The sequence below is a fragment of the Felis catus genome, chromosome B4 (assembly GCF_018350175.1).
Source record: "Felis catus isolate Fca126 chromosome B4, F.catus_Fca126_mat1.0, whole genome shotgun sequence".
In the NCBI taxonomy this organism is placed as follows: domain Eukaryota; kingdom Metazoa; phylum Chordata; class Mammalia; order Carnivora; family Felidae; genus Felis; species Felis catus.
The window spans coordinates 88,612,018-88,632,392 of NC_058374.1; the positions used below are offsets into that span (position 1 = coordinate 88,612,018).

Genomic DNA, 20,375 nt, shown 5'->3' on the forward strand with positions numbered 1-20,375 from the left:
CATCAAGCACTTTATAGAATTACCTTATTTAATCCTACAACGGCAAGGTGGGAAATAATTAGCTATTAAGCATTCCTCTTAAACAGATGAGAAACTAAGACTCAGAGAAATTAATGATTATACCGATGTCAGACAAGCAGTAAGTACTGGAAGGGCGATTTGAAAGTTAATCTGATTTCACAGTGAGGATTTTCTCTTTGTAGCCCCCATTCTTTAGGATTGTCCTTGCAGGACAACGCCCTGGACTTAATAATACTGCCAGCTATTGTTAAACCAAAATGCAAAGTCTCTAGGTTTTTAAGGAAACATGGAACAAAGAAGATTAAAAACAATGCTGTGTTTCTTCATGATAAAGTCAAAAGCTACTGAAAACTACACGCACACACATACACACACACCTACAATTAAACCCTTTTAGCATTAAATGATACTTCTGTCCTTTGAAGCATTTTCTTATATATGCATATATTCTTATCTCTCTTCAATATACATTTTGTGCTCAGGTTACTAAATAAAGTATGTTATATTGCTGAAACTTTTTCTGGCTCTTAGCTAAGGTTCCAATAGGTTTGGATATTCTCAGTGTGACTTAGAAATTTCCCTACAAGCAAATTTGTGGCATCTGGTCTAATTTTAGAGGAAGTTTCTCTAGTGTGGCATTTTTCAGATATTTGCATTCCTTGACTTCTGTCCACTCTTTATCTTCTACTTTAAATGTTTATTTATTTATTTTGAGAGAGAGAGAGAGAAGGGGGGGACAGAGAGAACCCCAAGCAGGCTCTGTGCTGTCAGTGCAGAGCTCGACACGGGACTCCATCCCACAAACCATGTAATCATGACCTGAGCTGAGATCAAAAATAGAATACTTGGGGCTCATGGGTGGTTCAGTCAGTTGGACGTCTGACTTCAGTTCAGGTCATGATCTTACAGTTTGTGGGTTGGAACCCCGCGTCGGGCTCTATACTGACAGCTCAGAGCCTGGAGCCTGCTTCAGATTCTGCCTCCCTTTCCCTCTGCCCTTCTCCTGCTCGCACTCTGTGTGTCTCTCTCTCAAAAATAAATAAACATAAAAAAATTTAAAAAATAAATAGGATGCTTAACTAACTGAGCCACCCAGGCATCCTTCTTCCACTTTCAATGTTTTTGTTGGAGGTTAACGTTCAGTTTTCTTAACCACATAAAAAACAAGCAAACCAACAAACCAACAAATAAACCCAGTTGCTTTAGTAACCAACAATACAAGGAGCTGCCCAGAGCTCATGATAAGTTTCCCTTGTTACTGCAGCAGATCTTAAAGACTGAGAGCAAGAGAAGCACAAAAATGAGGTGGGAGCTCACCAGCCCTAAAATCTCAATGTGTTCACATATTTATCTGAGACCATTTCATTTTAAATTTTATTAATTTTACTGTAGTTAAATGTTGTAACTACATCTGTACCTTTAGGATGCAATCCACCACTTGTCTTTACAGAATTAACAAATGTGCCTTTATTGATGATTCCTCTTTCTAGCCCTGTTTTCCCCATTCACTACACCTGTGTGCTTTCATCAATATGCAATATTGATTCGGATGAGTTTAGCGTTTGCCTTAACAGAAGGCATACTGTGTAACTCGCTTTCCGCCCCAACTCTTTATTGTTTTAAAGATTTATCTACACATATTCATGTGGCTGTATCAAATTAATTTTAACTACTAAATTGCTTGCCATTATACCTTAGATTTTTATACCTCATATTTTACATTATACCTTAGATGTTTAAATGTTTAGATTAAAAATTTAGATGTTTAGATTTAAAAATGTTTTATTTATTTATTTATTTATTTATTTATTTATTTAAAAGAGAGAGTGTGCAGGGGCGGGGTAGAGGGATGTGGAGAGAAAGAGAGAGACAGAAAGAATCTTAAGCAGGCTCTGCACTTGGAGTGGAGTGTGAGTTCCATGTGGGGCTCAATCTCACAACTTTGAGAGCATGACCTGAGCCAAAATCAAGAGTCGGGCACTTAACCAACTAAGTCACCCAGGTGACCCAGGTAGGTGCCCCTACCTCAAATTTTTAATATCTCTCCTGTTTATCGGCAGTAAGGCTAAGTTCAGTATTTTGCTGTTAAAAAGAAAGCCTCAGTGAACTTCCTTGTACAGGTCCCCTTAGCTATATACGTTAGATTTCCTTTGGTTTATAGAGAAGAATCTACCTAGAGATGGAAATTATGGTTTGTAAGATGTGTGTGTATCTTCATTTAAGTTAAATTTTTTTTAACGTTTATTCATTTTTGAGACAGAGAGAGACAGAGCATGAACAGGGAGGGTCAGAGAGAGGGAGACACACAATCTGAAACAGGCTCCAGGCTCTGAGCGGTCAGCACAGAGCCCGACCCGGGGCCGAACTCACGGACCGCGAGATCATGACCTGAGCCGAAGTGGGCCGCTTAACCGACTGAGCCACCCAGGCGCCCCTCTTCATTTAATTTAAAACATTCCCTGCCCCCAGCTTTATTGAGATTTAATTAACATGTAACATCATGTAAGTTTAAGGTGCACGACATGTTGATTTGATACACTTGTATATCACGAAATGATTACCACCGAGCTGAGGAGGTCGTGGAGAGGACATGACCTCGGGTTGACCCCGGAGCTGCCCCCCCCTCCCCCCACCCCCCCACCCCCCCCACGCGATAGATAGGAGGCTTCTCAGCCCGCCCCGTCCTTGGAATGTGTGTTCCGCCCACCACAGCGGGAGCGGGTTCTCAAAGATGAAGCCTCCAGAGAGCAATGTGCTGCTGAGACGCTCTGGACGCGTACACAACTGAACCCCGTTAGGGCCTCCATCTAATCTTTTAAGATTCCGGCGAGCAGGAGGGGAGATCTACCCGTCTTCCGGCCTCCCAAGACAAGCCTTGTGAGTTCCCTGCTTGTTACACCTCTCACCTGTCAACCTGGAGGGGCCGGCCTCTTTCCCAGGTCTCTCCTTGCCTTCTGTGTTTGAGGCCAGCTTCCCGTTTCACCAGAAAGCTCTTGAGCTTTCAATGCAACACACCACAGTGTTCGCTAACACCTTCATCACGTCGCTGAACTGCCGTTTCTTTTTTGTGGGAAGAACATTTAAGATCGATTTCCTCAACCGCTTTAGAATGAGTGGAGAAAGATGTGCCGTTCAGTCACATGCGATGGGATATTATTCAGCCCTGAGAAGGAAGGAAATCCTGGCACTGGTAACACCATGGCTGGACCTTGAGGGCATCATGCTAAGTGAAACATCAGAGAAAGACAAAACTGTACGATCTCACTGATCTGTGGAATCCAGAAAGGCCGAACTCCTAGAAGCAGAGGAGAGCGGTGATGACCAGAGGCCCCGGAAAGAGGGAATGCAGGGATGTTGGTCAAAAGGTATAGACTTCCAGTTAGAAGATGAGTAAGTTCTGGGGATCTGATGGCAGCACTGTGATTATAGTTGACAACATTTATGTACGTGAAAGTTATTGAGTAAGGAAATCTTAAATGTCTCCTCCACTCTTAATCTGCTGGGGTGCACGTCTTCTCTGGACCAGCTCCACTGGATTGCCATTGATACCACGGTGGCTTTCTGGAAACAGCTGCTGTAAGCAGTGAGAGTTTGCCTAGTCCCTAGCTTTAAGTGGGAAAAGGTTGCCCTCTGGTCTGGATACTTCCAGATGTTACCACTTGCATTGTAAATATTTAGTCATTGATTTATTTTTGTCTCGTTACTTAGAAGCCCTTTCCTTATAGTTATTCCCTAGCTCTCACTGTCTAGGGCCCCAGGGTGCCTGAGGTTTTAAGCTGTCCGTCTGGGGACAAAATGCTGCTTTGTGAGGCTTTAAAACATTGTTCTTAATTGCTTCGTGTCTTTGAGGTGAATTATAACTCGAAATGTCCAGAACGCTTTCCTATTCAAGAATTTGCAGGTAATTGTCTTATTTGGCTCTCCCAGCCTCCTGTGTCCCCAAGGCATGGTGGTTTAATGTCAGGGAAGGGACACAGAATGGAAGAAAACTGGCAGAGGGGGGAGCGTTTGATTGGGGGTAATTAATGTCGCAATCAGCTCCGGTTTCTGATGTGGCTTCTAGTCTGAAAGTGTAATTTGGAAAATGTCTGACATAAGAGTACTTGACTTCTAAAATTATACCTAATGTAGACTAAACACCAATAAACCTATCAGAGGGGATTTGGCTTCCTAATGTAGGCACAACCTTAGATAAACAAACTGATTGTGATACTTTTAATACTGTATACTTTTAGAGTCCCCCAGTTCCATTATAATTAATTATTTATTGAAACCCATCTAAACAGCCATAAGTGAAAACTTAGGTCTTCCTCCGGGCCCTCCCGAGCTAAATTCTGTTGGTTAATATCCTGGTATTATTGGACAATGGATTGGTCTAGGGCTCAAAAAAATTCTCTGAAGTTTAGAGGAATCATGAAAACCTTGAAAAGTGATTATCTTTTGTATTAGCTCTAAACCAAAGTTAGAATCGTTTGTTTCTTAAGTACCTACTATATTTGATGGTAAAGCTCTTAGGTTATATATTTCAGAGTATTAATATATGGATAAACTCTTGGTTTATCGATTAATGATTAGGTTAACAATTAAGTTGAAAGTTGCTTGCCTTCACAAAGGACAGACCCCGTTACTGGCTATATCTTTACTTTCAGCGTATGCAATACACTGGGTCACAAAGGACGTTTTGATCAGCAGATCACTACCAAATGATTCAAATCTCAAATTTTGCCACCTTTGGCTTAGCATTTTATAATCTGCAAGCCACAGCATAGTGCTCTGGGACCTTGCTACTGAAAGTGTGGTCTGGTTGATCAGCAACTTTAGCATCACCTAGGAGCTTATGCAGGCCACTCCAGATATGCTGAATCAGAATCTGTATTTTGATGGTTTTTTTTTTAAGTTTATTTATTTATTTATGTATTTACATCATCTCTATACCTAACTTGAGTTTCCGTCTCATGACCCTGAAATCAAGAGTCACATGCTCTTCCAGCTGAGCCAGCCGGCCACCCCTAGAATCTGTATTTTAAACAAGATCCCTACGGGTACCTGGGTGGCTCAGTAGGTTAAGTGTCCGACTTCGGCTCAGGTCATGATTTCGCGGTTCATGAGTTCAAGCCCTGTGTCGGGTGAGCCTGGAGCCTGCTTCAGATTCTGTGTCTCCCTCTCTCTCTGCCCTTCCCCCGCTAACATACTCTGTCTCTCTTTCTCTCTCTCTCTCTCTCACAAATAAATAAACATTAAAAAATTTTGCATTTAAACAAGATCCATAGGTGATTTGTATGCATTTTTGAGTCTGAGAGACATTGTGTCCATCAGCAAATTATTAGGGCTATGAGAGCATGGAGGTTTCACTCCCTCCCTAGGTAGAAAAAAGGCCCAGGGGCTTATGACATTTACTCAGTTACTAGTAGGCATGTAGCTAGTGCAGATACACAGTCAGGTCAGGTCCTGCCCTGTGTGTTGCTGACATTTTTTAGTTGTCTGCCCAGCAGATCATTCCCCTCCCCCTTGTAAGAGCCTCAGTGCTGTCTCCTTTGGGGAAGTACCATCTGCACTGCCAGTCAAGGGAGCTTTCTCTCATCCTCTACCCTGCCCCCACCCCCAGGGATGTGACTGACTTAAGATGGGTCAATCAGCTTCTGTCTCTAGAGCAAGCCATCTTCAATTGAGACACACAGGGATGCAGGGTGCTTTGAGGAGAATCATCTTATGGCTGCACTACAGAGAAAGGCCTAGGAGCTCCCTCTTGCTGTCCCAGGCCCCACGAGATGTCCGTTCCTGTGATGGCAGAATTGTTTAGCACTGCCTTCTGTTACATTCCTTAGATATCATTAATGTACATTCTTTAAAAATCATCTTTTTAATGTTTATTTATTTTTGAAAGGGAGAGAGCAACACTGCATGAGCAGGAGAGGGGCAGAAGGAGAGGGAGACACAGAATCTGAAGCAGGCTCCAGGCTCTGAACTGTCAGTACAGAGCCCGATGGGGGGCTCCAACTCAAGAACAGTGAGATCATGACCTAAGCTGAAGTCAGATGCCCAACTGACTGAGCCACCCATGCTCCAAAATGTACATTCTTTTTAAATAAAAAATATATACTCCTTTCAGAATTTCTAGGCATAAACCAAGGTATGTGTTTTTTTTTTTAATTATGCAAATTGGATCGTCCCACAGACCCTATTCTGTAGGAATACAGAATACACTATTAGTGTAGACCATATTCTTCATTGAGAGTCTTTGGGGCCAGCTGAATTTAAGAGTTCAGAATCTTTTGGATTTTCGAGCAGTGATAGGATATGTTCACCAAATATCACATAATAAAGCTGGTATGGTCTGAGACCATACCTCGTAATTAAGCACATTCAACAGTTTTGTGCTGTTTATGAGATCAATTAAGTCTTACATATTTCCATGTCAGGAGGGGTAAATATTTGCTGTCAAGTGAGTTTAGGATTGGTCAAGTTTTGTGACTAAAGTTTCAAAAAAGTTTAGTTTCTAGAGCATTTTTGGAATTTGGAATTGTGGGTAAGAAATTGTGGAGTATGAAATATATTGTGGAGGTATGATTGCCAAGTCAATCCCTATGCATAAATCTTTCTCACGTCTATAGAAGTATTCCATTATATGGATGACATAATTTATTTAACCAATCTTTTATTGTTGGATGTTAAAGATTTTCCAATTCCTGCTCTTGTATATGATGTTGCGGTGATTATCCTTTGTGTTTATTTTAATGTAATTGTGCAAATACGAAGGGAAAATGTTGCTCATTTTCGAGCCATAGTTGATTTCTCCCATTGTTGAAAGACATTTATGCAGAAGATTCTAAATCCAATGGTGGAAAATATCCTGGTAAAAAGGAAGGAGGGTCATAGCTTTGGGAGTCAGGACTCACTTTCTAGTTCAGGCCTCTGCATTTGACATGGACAACTTCGATGCGGGGGGGAGGGGGAACGGGGGGGGAGGGGCGCGGTTTGTACACTAGTTTCTCAGTTGTATAAAAGAAAGAACTGTAACGTATGACTTCTGCCAATTCTGAGTTTCTATGTATAGGCACTGCTCTGAGTTCCTGAGAAACAGCAGAAATCCAAAACAGACAATCCCTGCTGTGATAGGGCTTCCATTTTAATGAGAAAGACCAACGATAAACATGATAACAAAGTATACTATTTAGTGTGTTGGATAGTGATAAGTGGTAGAGAAAAACTTAATAAAGCAGGAAAAGCTAAGACCATCCTATTCCACTGTATATGTGTATCATTCCTTCTGGGGCTCTTAAAATATGAGGAATATGAAAAGTGTGAAACAACATACTTCATTTCAACAGGACTCGTATGGGGAAGGATTCCATTTCTTACAATTCTAAATAGATTTTGGTGGTCAAGCCATGTTAACTGCTGACATTTCTACTTCTCAAATAGTCTCAGGTAAATGGTTATTGAATTCTGTGGATGGAGGTGGTGGGGAGAGAATATCTGTAGAGGAGCATTTAGCATCCTTTGTGACTTGAAGGCTGAGACTGGAGCCTCTCTCCTCCCTCCTCTCTCTCTCCTTCATCCTCTTGCAAGACTTGGGCTTCCATACCTCACATTCTCACTGAGGATCTACTTTATTTTCCTGGGAATCTCTTCCCTTCTTTCTTCTTCTTATCTAAATCATACTTAATTTTCAAAATTCAGATCAGATTCCATTTTCTTGCTGAAACTTCCTTTGACCCATCCAATCTTCAATTATCTTCTCTTTCTTTAGTTCTCTCTATCCCTGGAGAGATAAAAGACCCTGGTCTATTGTTGGGAGAGTGAAAAATGTTGGGATGTGCAAAATTGGGGAGAATTTGTATGTGGAAAGCCGCCTACTGGGATATTGAAAATTTTAAATTCGGATTTTAGTCATGACCCTGCCGCTAGCTATATGGCACGGATTAAGTTATAGAACTTCTCTGGCTCTTAGTATAGCCTGGTCCTTCAAATTAGTGGGTTGGATTAAATGATCCAACCTAGACACAACAGATAAAATGCAAACATTCAGCTGAATTTTGAAGGTAGGGAGAATGTTGTTGGGGGCACATTTTACATTGATAGGTGGTGTGGGATTATGGTTTGGCTTTGGACTTTATGTCCCTCAGACCCTGTCCATTGTTGGAACCATTCACCTTCCTTTTGAGCAACCATCCACTCCCTGGGCCCCTTACCCAACCCCATACAACAGCTCACTGTGCTAGCTTTGCTGGTCATCTTTGTTCCAATCCACTTGTCTTGGCCCATTCCTCCTCCATATTTATCATGATCTGCATCTTCTCAACTTTAGACCTACTCCTTGTTCTTTCTCTCTATCTCTAACTCTCTCTTCAGGTTTCTCTCTCAGTATTAGATTCCTATCTATGAGTCTGTCTACATCTTGATGATAATTTGGATATTCCATCTGCTATGGATCTGATTGTATCTTGAGTACACATTTCTTCTTGCTCTAGTGAGGCATACCATCAGACCTAATCTTTTTCTGAGACTCAGATGCAAGAAAATTATTTCAATTTTTTTAGGTCCAAGTAATGACTCTGCTGTTGGTGTTATCTTCATTGTAGTCTCTGCATGTCAGGATCAGTGCTTTTTTCTGCTGATTCTCCCAAGAACCTTATATAATGTTCAGCTCTTATTAGATGCCTATTACTACCTAATTCATACACTCCTACTTCTCAGTCTTCATCTAGCTTATTTTTTGTTGGAGGATCTTATGAAAACAAAGGGGTGAGGAGTAAACACTGATAAAGGAAAAAACTTAAGCGTCAAAAGCTGACTTGTTTCCTCCTCTTTTATTCCTCCCATTTTAATTTTCTCCTCTTACTACTTTTAATGTATTAATGGAAGTTATATTGTATGAATGTCAATATATTCGTTTGAATTTAATGAAAAATATCTATTCTAGGTAATCACTCTGCTTTTTCAGGGAACCCTATTGTATCATTTTATTAATATTTATTAATTTCCTATAATTAATGTATTCACTAATTTCCTACTAAATAATTTCATAATTAACAGCAAGCCTTAATGTTTGGCTGACTAAAGAAAGGATCAGTTTTGTTGTTAGGACAGAAACTCATATGAACTAGCTTAGGTCAGAAACAAACAAACAAAAAGAATGAATGAGTGAATGAATGAATGAATGAATAGGAATTTATTGAATGTCTGAAAGTACTCCTAGTAATTGTAGAATAAAAACTATAGAGATATGTCGTAAGACACTGGAACCAGGAACTAGAAAATTCAAATTCAAAGTTATTTGCTCTGTCTTTCCTAGGATATTTGACCTCTTGGCTCTCCTTTTGGCACATTTACATTCTTTTCCCTTGATCTTATTGTAGATTCTTTTAGTGTGCTGTGGCCTGCACCTGTCCATCCTAGCTTCTGCTTTGCCTGATTTCCTAGCTCTAGCACTCCTCAGAAACCAAGTGAAGTCTAGCTTATATATTCCAATTCTAGATTCCAAGAAGAGATTCGGACTGGCACAGCTTTGGTCAGATGTCAATTCCTGTCCGGTCAGCAGTGGTGAAGGATGGATTGAGCTGGGCACCACATACATGGCTACAAATATGTGCGTGGGCACAGGCAAAGGGGTGCATTTACCCAAAAGATCCTAACTATGTTGGCACAGAGCGGTTCCTCAACACAAATTTATTATATTTAATGTCAGGCTCACAAGTAAAGCTTATACAAAATATGCCTTTCCCACGTCTTTAATTTCTTTCTTGAAGTATTGTAATTGCTAAAGCTGACGCTAAGATGTGGCTGATGTCTAAATATAGAAATAAACAGAATAACTGAAAGGCTGTTGGGAGATTTAGCCTGAAGGGCAGTCACTTTTTAACTTTATAAGTATTTTAGATCTTGATTTATCTGTCTTTCTTTGGGTGAAAATTTGTTTGATCCTATCTTACTATTAGAAAAGTCATAGCATGCAAATTTTATTCATTCTTATAAAGTTCAAACACATTACCTTTTGTTGACAGATACTAATTTATATGAGGAAGGCAAAGGAAAAATGGATTCAAACAAATACTGTAAGTTCAGTAGTATACTAATTAATGGATTTTCTAATTGGTTTTCCTTTTTTTTTTTTTTAACTTTTCCCCTAAGTCTGCTGATTAGTTATGATTGCTTTATTACAAGGCTTTGGAGGACATCTGAAAACATAATCACCTGGGGATGTTTGTCCCCTGGTTTTGGGGATGGATCTTACAAGATGTTAAAGCAGCACCATCCAATAGAAATGTCATGTGAGGGGCACATGGGTGGCTCAGTCAGTGAAGTGTCTGACTCTTGGTTTTGGATCAGGTCAGGATCTCACAGTTCATGAGACTGAGTCCCAAGTTGAGCTCTGTACTGTCAGTGTGGAGCCTGCTTGAGATTCTCTGTCTCTCCCCCTCTCTCTCTGCTCCTCTCTCTCTGTTTCTCTCTCGAAATAAATAAACATTAAAAAAAAAAAGAAATGTAATGTGAGCTACACATAAAGCTTCAAATTTTCTTCTTAAAAATATTTTTTAAATGTATCTTGATTTATTTATTTTAAAATAAAGAGCCAGCAGGGGAGGGGCAGAGAGAAAGGAAGAGAGACCATCTCAAACAGGCTCTGCACTGTCAGCATGGAGCCCAATGAGGGTCTCGAACTCATGAACCATGAGATCATGACCTGAGCCAAAACCAAGAGTTGGATGTTTAACCTACTGGCACCTCCAGGTCCAGCTAGACTTCAAGTAGGATCACCATTGGACTTGCCAATTGTATGAAATAATAACTTACCATTTTTGTTTAACTTAGCTTGAACTGGGTGATTAGTGTCACTTACAATGAGTCCTGATGAGTAAACTACTTGTTTCTTTCTCATTCCTACACTCTCCCTTGCCATTAGACCGTTTCTCTTATTCAAACCTTACATGCCCATGCTTGCTTGACACAGAAAATCAAGGCAGAATTTACTTACCCTGCAAAGGAGATAAGGAGACCAATTGCTGTTTGGGAAAGGCAGAGGTAAAATAAAGTTAGAACATTCTATTATGAGAGTTCTATGTGTGCTGGAGGATGAGTCAGAGACTATCTACCTCATTGACTTGGGAAATTCAGCTTTTCAGCCATCTGCATTTTCCTTCCTCCCTATGGAGATAGGAGGGATCCTGAGACATAGCAGGGGGGTTCCTGGATCAAAGGAGACATGGCTACTTCCTAGATGAACAAGAGTCCATTCAGATTAGAAAGACCTTTACTAGTCAGTGAAACACAACCATCACGAGTGTATGGAATGAGAGATGTGTTATAGGATTTAGACCCTGCACAATTGAGGGAGAAGCTGAGGAAACAAAGGTCCAGAAGGAGGAACTGGAAATCAGACGGAAAGGCATTAATCAGTCTTCTTGGATCACATGGCCCAAGGGTCAGACTGCAGGTCTCCTTGCTGCAGTGGCAGCTCCAGAGCAGAGTAAAATGGGTGGGTGGGTGGGGGTGGAGTCATGGCAAGACCAAGAAGATGTTTAGAGAGTTTCTTCCTCTCTTTGCGTTTTAATTGAAAGGAGTGCAGCCAAAACTATAACCAAAGGAGGCATTAGGCTTCCAGAAAAATCTCAAGGAAAAGTATTTCAAGCAATAGTAGAAGCTGTTGGATCAGGCTCCAAAGGAAAGGGTGGAGAGATTCAACCAGTTGGCATGAAAGTTGGAGATACGGTTCTTCTCCCAGAGTATGGAGGCACCAAAGTAGTTCAGGATGACAAGGATTATTTCTGGTGTAGAAGTGGTGACATTTTTGGAAAGTGTGTAGACTAAAATACATCATTATTGAAATGGTGCTTAGTGAAGCTGCCCATTCCAGGAAGTTGTGAAATCTTTAATCATGTAAATAACTTTCATGTCTCTTTTGTAATATACTCATGGTATCCAAACTAATGATATTGCATGTCTCTAGAATTTAGTTTTGGTGTATTGATATTACCAAATACAAATGCATAAATGGTGGTTAATCTTTAAAAAAAATCTGTCTTCTTGGGGCCCCTGGGTGGCTCAGTTGGTTAAGCATCCGACTTCAGCTCAGATTATGATCTCATGGTTCGTGAGTTCCAGCTCTGTGCTGACGTTTCAGAGCCAGGAGCCTGCTTTGGATTCTGTGTCTCCATCTCTCTCTGCCCCTCCCCGCTCTCTCTCTCTCTCTCTCTCTCTCTTTCTCTCAAATAAATAAACATTAAAAAAAAGGTACAAAAAAAATAAAAAATCTGTCTTAAAGCATTGATACAAATGGACAAGATAAAATATGCAGGGAAGTTATAAGAGAAGTCAAGAACATCCAGTACCTGAAGTAAAAACACAAAGGGGAAGTTCATGGGGAAGTCTATGGGCAGTTATTGACTCTCCATAACTATTGCTTCTGTGGGTCTGTAGCTAGGTTTCTGGTGGTGGGTGTGGGCCTCTGTTAAGTAGCAGTGTCAGTAGTTGGGAAAAGAGTTAGAGGGGGCCAGAAGAGAGTGAAGGAAAACTGGAACTTGCTGGGCACCTCTGCATTGGTTTTTCATTCTATTTGACTGCAAAGACCTTTGGAGAGTAATAGCCACTATTTCACTTCTGTCTCCCAAGTCCCAAATTAATCACTGCTAACCTAGAAACATACAGGGCAAGAAATTCAGGAAAATGTGGTTTCCAGCTTGGCCAGACTGACTTTAGGGGAACCCAGGACAAGGTCAATCTCTGTGGTGATACCAAGGCAAACCATGAGCCATCCATTAAAAGGCAGCACTTGACAATAAAGTACAAGGTACAGTTAGCACAACTCACCCTTTGGGGAGCAATCTAAGCTTCTACATCAGGTTAGTGCTTTCTTTGTGTCCTCTTTGTGTCTTTAAGTAGATCTTCTAATTCCCCATCACAAAGGGGATCCTGACCCTGCCTATCACCCTGTTTCTTCCTTGCCGTTGGATTGTTAAGACTTAGCATCTGGTTGCTTCTTCTTTCCACCAAATTGTTTAGCAGTGATACTTGGCCAAGACCTAATTTACTTCTGTTGTTTCTAACTATTTCTTCTGGACCTAGACATGTTTAGGATGCCCAAGACTCTCACCAGGCCAGATTCCCAGCTAAGCCCCAGCTCCTATATAGCCATAAATGGCTCCTTCACCTCAACTGGGGAGGCCAGCCTTCCTTCATGCTTACCAAATGAGTGCACCAACTGCTCTAACATTGAAACTCTTTATTATTTGTGATTTTTTTCTGTAGGTGGAAGACTTCCTCTCAACTCATTGAAGGGGTTCCTCCTCCTCCTCCTCCCCCTCCTCCCCCTCCTCCCCTCCTCCTCCTCCCCCTCCTCCTCCCCCTCCTCCCCCTCCTCCCCTCCTCCTCCTCCCCCTCCTCCTCCCCCTCCTCCCCTCCTCCTCCTCCCCTCCTCCTCCTCCCCTCCTCCTCCTCCCCCCTCCTCCTCCCCCTCCTCCCCCTCCCCCTCCCCCTCCTCCTCCCCCTCCCCCTCCTCCTTCTCCTCCTCCTCCTCCTCCTCCTCCCCCTCCCCCTCCTCCTCCTCCTCCCCCTCCCCCTCCTCCTCCCCCTCTTCCTCCTCCTCCCCCTCCTCCTTCTTCTTCTTTTTCTTCTTCTTCTTCTTCTTCTTCTTCTTCTTCTTCTTCTTCTTCTTCTTCTTCCTCTAGAGGGAGAGAGAGAGCAAGAGAAGGGCAAAGAGAGAGAATCTTAAGCAGGCTCCATGCCCACCCAGCACAGAACCTGACATGGCTCTCAATCTCATGACCAGGAGATCATGACCTGAGCCGAAATCAAGAGTCAGACACTTAACTGACTGAGCCACCCAAGGGCTCCTCAATGAAGGGATTTTCTATGCTTGAGTATGAACTAATAGATTGATACGAAGAATATATAGTCAAAGAAACGTGGATTTGGTGCCAACAGACTAGCTTTTGTATATGTAATGTGGTAGCTGGGTAAACACAAACAGGAATCTCAACCATAATCATAGCTATTTCTCTCCACACTTAGCACAGTAAAGCAGATGAGTCCCTGAGGACTTAAGGACACTGCTGTATTGGCCCTGGAAGGCTACCTCTGGACTCCTTACTAGGAAATGGTTTAATCCACTGTTTCCTGAACCTCTATTACTAGCAGATGCACACCAATCCCACACACAAGATGCAAACTTCGGGGATCCTGCTCTTCATTCTCAGTGTTCTGAAGATGAATTCTACCATGTGGGAGAAATGCAAATGAAGTAACATTTGGATCTGGAAGACTTAGAAGGAACCAGATGCTCTGTCCTAGTCTACTATATCTAAGTGGAACTTTGAGCATGTGTGCACTGAGTGCAAAAATCACTCAATGTTAGATTGAGCTGACCTCTGCCTTCAGAATCAAAGAGCCAATACCAAAAATAAAAACAATTCTGAATTTGGCCCAGAGAAACTCAGCCAGTTTATTTGGGCATCATCTAACCCCTGCAGGCATTTGACAATTTCCATAAAGTATCAATAGCAGTACAGCTTTTACTCATGTCTTATTACATCTTGATCTCGTTGTCTTTGAATCTTAATGTTAACTTTTCAATGAATCTTCATTGCTCTGGACTTGGTGCTTTTATGTTTCCTTTATGTATTTTGTAACAATCCTGGGAGGTATAGGGCATAATTATTTTAATAGCTAACATAGTTATATATGTATATATACACATTATGTGCCAGACACATAGTTCTAAGCATTTTATTAACTCATTTAATTGTATATCACTCTTTGAGGTAGTTCTTATTAATATCATCATCTACCTTTTACAGGCGAGGAAATTCAAATATGGAGTTAGATTATCCAAGGTCACACAAGCAATGAGCGGTAGCACTTGGGTTCAAACCCAGGCAGTCTGGCTCCACAGGTCATGCTCCAACCACTAGTCTACATTGCCTGCTATTTTAAAATAAAACCAAGACTTAGGAAGTAAGTGAATTGCCCAGGGACCTGCAGCTGCTAATGAGTGGAGCTACTATTCTAACACAGGTTTTTGGAGTCTAGAGTTCATATCCTTCCATACTGCTTTCATCAGCTACAAGGTGCGTGACTTTAGGCAAGTCACTCGATTTTGTCAAGCCTCATCTTCCACCTATAAAATGGGGATAATAACGCTGATCTCACAAGGGTATTCTGGGACTAAATACAATTAATTACATAAAATGTTTAACTCCATGACATCTAAGTTAGTGCTTAATAAATATTAACTTGCCAGATAATGGATGGGTTCCCAAGAAAAGCTCTTTATTCTCAATGTTCGATAAGTACTAAGAACATGTTAACTCTGAGCATGTTACCTAAGAACATTTAACTGTGGAAAGCACAATATACATAAAATATTGACCGTTTGACATAATTTCTGTTCTCTAAACCTTGATAATTGCATTTAGATTTGCTTTAGAACTAGATGGTTGTTGTGTCCTGGAAATACTTCTTGTCAAGGGCAAAACAATTATTGTGTAAGCCCTTAAAAACCGACTCCAATTAAGGCTCTTAAAAAAAAAAAAATATATATATATATATATATATATATATATATATATATATATATATATATTTGTGATCTGTGTCTATATACTCTCTTAAAATAGCATTCTTTTATTTCCATATCAAAATTTTAAGGTAAGTTAAGCCTGGAACACTAAAAAACAATGTTTGTTGACCTGATAATCTGTTTTCCCATTGTCTGTTGAAATTTCTGTTGATGGAATCAATGGAAATTATCAGGTTAAGTCTCTTTGTTCCTCTAAACAAAATTATGGCGCACTTGTCAGATTTCAAGGACATGATGAAACATAGTTTAAAAATGCTGTAGATAATTGTACTACAGAAAGTAAAAGGTCTCAGACAATAAAAAGTAAGAGCCAAGAATATTTTAAACTCAAAATAGATAGAAATATTTTTATAATGTGAGTAGTAGCTGGAAACAGATCAAGAGAACAAGAATATTAATGGTTTTTGCAGCATGGTGTCCATTTCAATGAATATTTGGGGTTATATGTAATATTCTTTGCATTCATAGACCCACTCCTAAGTCCACTGCCATCATTCCAGCCCATCAACTCTTACCTACATGATGATACTAGCCGTTGCCCTCAAGGTGAAATCCAAACTGCTTAGTCTGACATCGGGTACACCATTATTGTGAGCATTATACAAGATAATATAAATTGATTCATGAATTTGTTCATTCAGTGTAAGTTGACCTTTTGCTGGTCCATTCCCTGTGTTAAACTTTGGGCATGCAGATGGAGATCTTGGTCTCATGATCAAAGCAAAGTGTTCTCACCTTGTAGAGGGGAGGACAGACAAGAATAACATCATTCACCATGCTATGTGGTAGTGGTACAATAGACATAAACTGAGGACACTGTGGAAGTTCAGAGGAAAGGTAACATTTCCAACTTACCTCCCACTGTTTCTTTATTCAAACCCTGTGCTCAACTGGTCTGTTTGCAATTCTCCTAAGTAAGCGTGCACATGTCCATCTCTCTACCTTTGATGATATTGCGTTTTTTTATGCTGAAGCTCTTCATTTTCTGCTTATTCATTCAACCAATGTAGATTGAAATTGTACTGCATGCTTCAGTATGTGTGCTCTCTGCCACACAGCAGTGAGTGAGAGAGGTACAGCCCCCTGGAAGCTGACAATGTCACCTTTCCCCTCCCCTCCGGCTCCCTCTAAAACTCCCCTTCTTTTACTACTTGGCCCATGGTGTCTTCTTCTGGAGCTCCAATAAACTTATTTATTCTCTGTCACGTGTCAAATCTTATACAATTATCTGGGATCAACCAGTATTTTAGTGGTGAATTTATCCATAGTAACAGGAAATGTAAGTATCCTTGTTAGATAAGAATTTTAGATGATTTTTAAACTCTGATCTTACTCCTTTAGTTGGATGATGGTTGGCAGTCTGCAAAAGACTCCATCTCCACACCTGTTACAAAATGTGCAGAATGAGCAGATGAAAGAGTTCCAGGTGTGAAGTTACATTTCTTTAAAAATCTGACATTTTAGTATCCATTTAATAAGCTAGATCAAATTTCTTCACATTTTATTTCTAATGCTCATGGATACTTGGGGCAAGGGGAAGGAGGTCAAGGTGGAGAAAGAAGGAAGAAGAAGATGAAGAAGAAAAGGAGAACAAGGGCTCCACCAGAAAGAGGGGTGGAAACTTACTGAAATAAGGGCAAAGAACTTCCTTTGCACAGAATATTTCATTTTCAGGGTTTCTTTCCTCCTACTCCCCATGTCAAATCTTGTGAAAAAGCTGGGTGTGTTGTGAATCCTTTGTGTGGGATTCAGACATTGAAAAGCAAGGGCTGGAATGTGGGGTGAGAATCATATGACTGACCTCCGAAATCTCCAAATGTATTTGTCATATAGTTGAGTAAGAGCAGTTACAAAAAAAAGGCCAAGAGTATCTGTTTATAAATATATTTTAATAAAGCTCAGTGTTAAAGTCTCCCAAAATAAACAATCTGTGTTGAGGTTCTCATATATGTCTTATATAATCAAACGATTATGAACTCTATTTTTTTTAATTGAATATGTAGTTTAGTCCAGGTCTTCTGGGGAAATCACTTTATTTGAGCTTTTTTTTTTTTTTTGTGCACCTGCTATATGCTAGGCAGGGTGTTTATATATTTGATAAATGGAATGCAGTTTTTACTTGCAAGGTGTTTATAATCAGTGGGGGTAACTATTATTAGTCATCAAATCATTTTTGTTGTAATATTTTACATGATGTGCATATCTACATTTATTTTTTAAAAAAATTTTAATGTTTATTTTTGAGACAAAAAGAGACAGAGTATGAGCGGGGGAGGAGCAGAAGGAGAGGGAGACACAGAATCCAAAGGAGGCTCCAGGCTCTGAGCTGTCAGCACAGAGCCCAATGCAGAGCCTGAACCCACGAGCCGTGAGATCATGATCTGAGCCAAAGTCAGACGTTCAACCGACTGAGTCACCCAGGCGCCTCTACATTTATTTTAAATTTCGTCACTCTTACATGTGTATGTGTCTGTATGTGTAATTGATTATGTATAATTGTATACATACGTATATAAAACTTTATGCATATATATATATATGTGCAAATATAAGAAAGTGCCTACAGATGTGATATTTTAGAAGGTTGATGGACTCCTTGAAGTCCATCTTTGTATCCTGGGTTGGGAACTTCAGGCAAAAGCAGACTATGCTATAGAAAAATTTGAAATTTCAGGGTATTGTCCTGTCAAGAGGTTGATGCCAGCTTTTTAATGTTAAAATGCCCACAAATTGCTATTAAAATAAAAATGGAACACCTAAACCCTGCATGGTTTAAGGCTCTCTGTAGAGGGGTACCTGGGTGGCTCAGTCAGTTAAACGTCCGACTTCAGCTCAGGTTATGATCTCATAGTTCATGAGTTTGAGCCCTGCATTGGGCTCTGTGCTGACAGCTCAGAGCCTGGAGTCTGCCTCAGATTCTGTCTCTGTCTCTGTCTCTCTCCCTCTCTCTCTCCCCCGCTCATGCTCTGTCGCTCTCTCTCTCTTAAAGATAAACATTAAAAGAAAATTAAAGTTCCCTGTAGTAAATCTGGCTGAATGCAAGCAACTCAATGAATTAATTAATCCTTCATAAATATCATGTTATAATTTTTTTATAAATCAGTACATGTAAATCTTTCCTTTTTGCCTGTAGCAAATCAGGGGAGCGGTCATTGATAGACTCTCACAGCTATTGTTGGAGCACTCTTTCTCTTTAGGGCAGAAGTAACATCACCTGATAGGATTGTGAGAAGTTGATTTATTGTTGGCTGTTTTGCCTAGCCCTTTTCCATAAATTTCTCTCTATCAGATCTAAGCCGTGGAAATCACATTGTTAGTCTTTTGTTTTTGATAGCAGTGACTGCTTGCTTGAACTCTCCTTTGGGTACCAGCAGCTCCGTCTTGATCTCTGATGTTATGCAAAGCACATCTGCCTTTTAACTTGCCTGATCCAAACCTTATTTGCCTTGTGCATTTTCTACCCTTTGATCCCTCTCTGCATTACTATTTATCAGTATCAAAAAGCTTCAGCTGGAAGCTGGGCAAATGCAGAGGTTGCCAGTCATTACTTTTGGCCCCAGATCCATAAAATCAAGTCAGTTACACGTCTGGTGGGTTTTCCTCTAACTGGACAGCATGCATCACAAGAGCACACTCTCCCCTGTCCTTACTGAGTCATGTCAAGAACTGAAGGTGAGCTTTATTCTTAAAATTATGAGTACCTTCCCCCTAAGTCCTAGCACGCAGCAATTTAGTCATCTATATAAGTTCCTTTTCTTTTTTTCTTTTAAAAAAATTTCATAATTTATTTTTTTTAATTACATCCCAGTTAGCCTATAGTCCAACAGTGATTTCAGGAGTAGATTCCTTAGTGCCCCTTACCCATTTAGCCCACCTCCCCGCTCCCACACTCCCTCCAGTAACTCTCTGTTTGTTCTCCATATTTAAGAGTCTCTTAATGTTTTTGTCCCCCTCCCTGTTTTTGTATTATTTTTGCTTCCCTTCCCTTACATTCATCTGTTCTGTCTTAAAGTCCTTGTATGACTGAAGTCATACAATATTTGTCTTTCTCTGACTAATTTCACTAGGCATAATACCCTCCAGTTCCATCCACGTAGTTGCAGATGGCAAGATTTCATTCTTTTTGATTGCCGAGTCATACTCCATTGTATATATATACCGCATCTTCTTTATCCATTCGTCCAGCGATGGACATTTGGGCTCTTTCCATACTTTGGCTATTGTCAATAGTGCTGCAGGTGTCCCTTTGAAACAGCACACCTGTATCCCTTGGATAAATACCTAGTAGTGCAATTGCTGGGTGGTAGGGTAGTTCTTTTTTAATTTTTTGAGGAACCTCCATACTGTTTTCCAGAGTGGCTGCACCAGTTTGCATTCGCATCAACAATGCAAAAGAGATCCTCTCTGTCTACATCCTCACCAACATCTGTTGTTGCCTGAGTTGTTAATGGTAGCCATTCTGATAGGTGTGAGGTGGTATCTCATTGTGGTTTTGATTTGTATTTCCCTGGGATGATGAGTGATGTGGAGCATTGTTTCAAGTGTTGGTTGGCCATCTGGATGTCTTCTTTGGAGAAGACATGTCTTTTGCCCATTTCTTCACTGGATTATTTGGTTTTGTCTTTTGCCCATTTCTTCACTGGATTATTTGGTTTTGGGTATTGAGTTTGAGAAGTTCTTTATAGATTTTGGATACTAACCCTTTATCTGATATGTCATTTGCAAATATCTTCTCCCATTCTGTCAGTTGCCAGTTTTGCTGATTGCTTCCTTCGCTGTG

The 20,375-nt window shown here is 40.5% G+C and overlaps 1 pseudogene; it reads left to right on the forward strand.

The window, feature by feature from the left end:
* Nucleotides 1-11,536: 11,536 nt before the first annotated feature.
* LOC101085904 lies at nucleotides 11,537-11,945 on the forward strand (annotated as a pseudogene).
* Nucleotides 11,946-20,375: the final 8,430 nt, after the last annotated feature.